This window comes from Rhipicephalus sanguineus, chromosome 2, assembly GCF_013339695.2.
Source record: "Rhipicephalus sanguineus isolate Rsan-2018 chromosome 2, BIME_Rsan_1.4, whole genome shotgun sequence".
In the NCBI taxonomy this organism is placed as follows: domain Eukaryota; kingdom Metazoa; phylum Arthropoda; class Arachnida; order Ixodida; family Ixodidae; genus Rhipicephalus; species Rhipicephalus sanguineus.
The window spans coordinates 157013562-157018070 of NC_051177.1; the positions used below are offsets into that span (position 1 = coordinate 157013562).

Below are 4509 nucleotides of genomic sequence, written 5' to 3' on the forward strand. Positions count from 1 at the left end.
AGGCAGCCTTTAACAGCGTTGTTTCACACATTCCGTAAACATAATCCAAACGTAAATTACCGTTTATATAGAACGTTACGAATGTGCATAAATTTAAAAATCAGAACCATTTCATAATATCAGCGAATTTCGGGACCAATATTTCTTTACCGATATCTAAAATGGGAACTCCTACCAAAATACGGAGGAAAAAGTGGGCGCCACATATACATTTTGTCATGACGTTAACTTCTGATAGAATAAAACATGAATAAAACATGAACATACAACTTACTGTAAAGCAACGCAACTTGGCGCTGTAGTTAGGCAATGTATACATCGCGAAAAATTATTTCGCCGGAAAATGTAAAAGCCAATTACATTACATGTACTCAGCAACCGGAGCAAATATTTCATCAATATTTCGCAACCTCGTATCACTATGCCCATGGGCGATATTATTAGACCCCATATCAAAACCCCATTCATCCTTGCGATTCAGTTATTGCGGGTGTAAGGTACATGACTATTTAGGGGAAAAAAGTGTAGAATGTGCGCCTCGCACCCTGTGAAGGTACGAAGCCGACGGCGTGAACAGAGTAGGTGCGGTTTAATAGTTATATCCTATAATATTTATCAAGATCACACCAACATTGAGATGGACAGCAATGTCCGCTGCAAAAGACTCTGGATAAATGTTATCTTACTAATAAATATGTTCGTCGCTTTTAAGCACATATGCACGTAAAAAGTGCAAAAATCCAAAATTACACGCCTTCTTTCTTCGATTGCCTATGGATCTGTATATATAGCGTTCAGATACGCAACTAGAAAAGCTGCATTCTATATGCAAATGCTAGAAAAATGTAGCCAGAATTAAAGCTGGACGACCTTTTACTTGAGAAGTCAGATTAGATATGAAGTTCAGAAGAGGTGATTTGATTAATTTTTATGATTTCCTTATTCATTGCAGGTGTACACCATCTGAACAGCTACGAGTCATTACGAGAGCAGAGTGATAGCAAAGCGCAGATATCTACGTTGAAGATGCGGTTGCATGTTGAGGTATCCTTGTGTAATAGATAGCAGGAAATGTATGCATTCTCAAGATATGACAGTTTTTCTCGGCTAGCCTAAATTCTTGATTAAAATAAACTATGTACTTTATGATTTGTAAATTTGTATTTTGTGTCGACATTTGTATTTGACATACTTAATGAACGTTTAGGGCCACCTTCATATTGCAATGCGTGTCTATTTCTGTATACCTATACATCAAGCCTCACCCACAGCAAACTGCTACCATCACTGGTAACAGGACGCGCCACAAGTTTGGGCAACTTCGCGATAGTTTTAGCCCATTCTGGTTAGACTATTCTCATAAGACTGCATGTACGACCGCAGTAGTCGAGTTTATTCCGGAGCTAATGCGAGCACAAGCAATAACGGTTCAATATTCGATCCCACGTACATATATGACCGCGCGTTCGGACCATCACATTATCTGATGATCGCGGACAGCACTCGCATACATCGTTGCAATGCGATTACTGCCCGCTAGTCCAGTGAGTGAACTGGATAATTTGGGCACTAGGTTGCCCAATAAATAACTTCGTCTTTAACAGTCTGACTGCCAGCTTCGTCGAAACCGCAGCCTTGTGGAAATATGAACGTTGAGAGAACGTGTGTGAGAATAAAAAATGACTTCTGAAACGCATACAGTGCTAGTCCTACTCAATTTGAAATTCGGTCAGCGGAAAAAATAATTGTGAAGCGTGATGTATGCATTTATCAGACATTATTTTATTGATGTATGCCGCCGCACAAAATACATTGCGAGGTATTTGCCTATAGACAAAAAGCGCAGCCACAGAATTCATGGAACGCGATATTCGTACAAAAGCAAGGCCTTGGTGCAGTATATGTGCTGATTTAGCTGCTTGGAATATGATTTATATATACGAACATATAGCATCAAGCAGCGCTATAAGAAAGCCATAATTTTATTTATATTGCCAGCATGAATAATATTAGTAATAATAGCTGTGGTTTAACTTCCAAAAAACCACGATACGATTGTGAGGGAGGCCGTAGGGGTGGGCTCCGGAAATTTCGATCACCTGGTTTTCTTTAACGTGCACCTAAATCTACACGGGCCTCAAACATTGTCGCCACCACCGAAAATGCAGCAGCCGCGCCGGGGATTCGATCCTGCGAAGTTCGGATCAGCAGTCGAGCGCCATAACTAGACCACCGTGGCGGGGCGCCAGCATAATTCACACGCCCATTCGCCAACTTAGTATACACATCATTGCCACCTAATGCTGTGGCGAGCGGACTTTGGATTGGACAAAGGAAGAGGAGATTTGTGGGTGCAAACGTTGCCTCCCAAGTGGTGGAGTACTCTGTACGGTGCCTGAATACTCTTCCTGCGGCAGTCCTTGTCTAGCTTCAGCCAGACACATACCGTGTCTCCTTGCGAGTCGCAGCTTATACTACCTGTTTCCGGCCATCTCGTAAGCCGAGGAGATCAACACGGCAGCAGCCATTACGTTCGCTCTCACTGCAACCCCTTCTTGGACGGTCACCACTTAACAAAAGGACCCACCGATGCCCGCGTTGAGTGGTAGTTCACCCGTAGACAACCGGTTGGAGCAGCATAATCAAGTGCCATTTCGCTAGCCCACGCATAGAGCGTTGCGTCACCTGATTAGTAAAAATGATGTTCAACCAGACCGTGACAAGATTGCTGCCGTGATTTGATTCCCTGGCCCTGAGGGATAAAAATATTTGCGGGATTTCCTTGGACTGGCGCCTCCGCCCCTTCATCAGTCACTTTGCTCTCATGGCGTGGTCAACGCAGAAGTTGCAGACAACGGGCGATTCCTTCACTCCGAGGGGTTACTGTGAATTTTCATTCCAAGGCGGCCACCAATATGGCATGACGTCAGCCCCCTCCCTTTTTCAGTTCGTTGGGACCGCGTGTCAGTATCAACGGGAAAAGATTGACACAAGTGACCGGTTGCCGGAGCAGCAAGCTTGCGACACGCGGCGCTGCGTTTTCCCGGAGCGCACCGATAAGGAGAGTGCCAAGCACGTTCAATTTTCCAAAACAAGGGTAGCTGGCCGAAAGCACTCCAACGAGGAGCTTTTCTTTTGGCGGGAGGGGGAGCGGGGGGACAGCGATAAAGATACGGTTGCTCGCAACTTAAGCGAAAAACGAAAAACAAAAAGAATATCGTGTTTATAGCCATATCTGGCGATAAGCAATGAACAAGCGCTTCTTTAGGATATGGACTTACGGATGGGCCAACAGCAAAATGCGCTGCTTTCCGACGGTCCGCCGGCCACCCCTGCTTTGCAAAGTGGGATTTGCTTGGCAGTCTCGCTATCGGCGTGCTCGTGAACAACAGCGCCGCGTGCCGCAATCCTGGGGCTCCGGCAACCGTTCACTTGCGCTAATCTTTTAAATGCGAAGCATTTCTCAGTGAACTTCTGCGACTTTGACCGTATCTATCTATCTATCTATCTATCTATCTATCTATCTATCTATCTATCTATCTATCTATCTATCTATCTATCTATCTATCTATCTATCTATCTATCTATCTAGCCGCCTACGACTTTGTGCTCTCCTGGCCGTTTCGTTAATCGGATGAATACCAAAACTGGTATGGAATAACATGACCATATTAGGAACATAAATGACTGGTCATAACATGATAATCATGACATGCATGTCATGAACGGCATGATTTACACTCCACAGCATTGGGGTTCTTGCGGCCATTCCGTTAATTTCATATACACCAAAACTGGTATGACGTGACGAGTGTTCATGGCGAACATAATGACAGGTCCTAACGTGCAAAACATGACACGCATGTCATGTGCGGCATATTCACATGACATGGTCTCGGGGCGCTCGCGGCCGTGTAAATGAATGGATATATACAAAAACTGGTATGACGAGACATTTCGACGTGACGAACATAACTGACACGTGTTAACATGAAAATCATGACACACGTCTCATGCACGTCATGATTTACATGCCACGCTCATGACGCACTCGCGGTCGTTTCGCTAGGTTGATATACACAAAAATTGGTATTGCGCGATGTGAGTGTATGATGAACATGAATAACAGGTGGAACATGGAAACCATGATATGCATGTCATGTATGTCATGATTTACATGCCACGCTCATGGTGCATTCGCGGCCGCTTCACTGGCTTGATATACACCAAAATTGGTATTGCGCGACGCGACTGTATGACGAACGTAAATTAGAGGTGGTAACATGAAAATCACGACAGGCGTGTCATGCACGACATAATTTACATGCGACGCTCATGACGCATTCGCGGCCGTTTCGCTAGGTTGGCATACACCAAAAATGGTATTGCACGATGTGACTGTACGAAGAACATGAATAACAGGTGGTAACATGAAAACCATGACATGCATGTCATGGATGTCATGATTTACATGCCACACTCATGGTGCATTCGCGGCCGTTTCGCGGG

General features: G+C 44.5%; 1 long non-coding RNA gene across 1 annotated transcript in view; it reads left to right on the plus strand.

The window, feature by feature from the left end:
* The window catches only part of LOC119381349 (uncharacterized), a 14330-nt gene extending 13173 nt beyond the window's left edge, over nt 1-1157 (plus strand). Inside the window, exon 4 of the long non-coding RNA XR_005181394.2 lies at nt 953-1157. This is a non-coding gene — a long non-coding RNA (uncharacterized LOC119381349). The remainder of the gene's footprint in view (nt 1-952) is intronic.
* Nucleotides 1158-4509: the final 3352 nt, after the last annotated feature.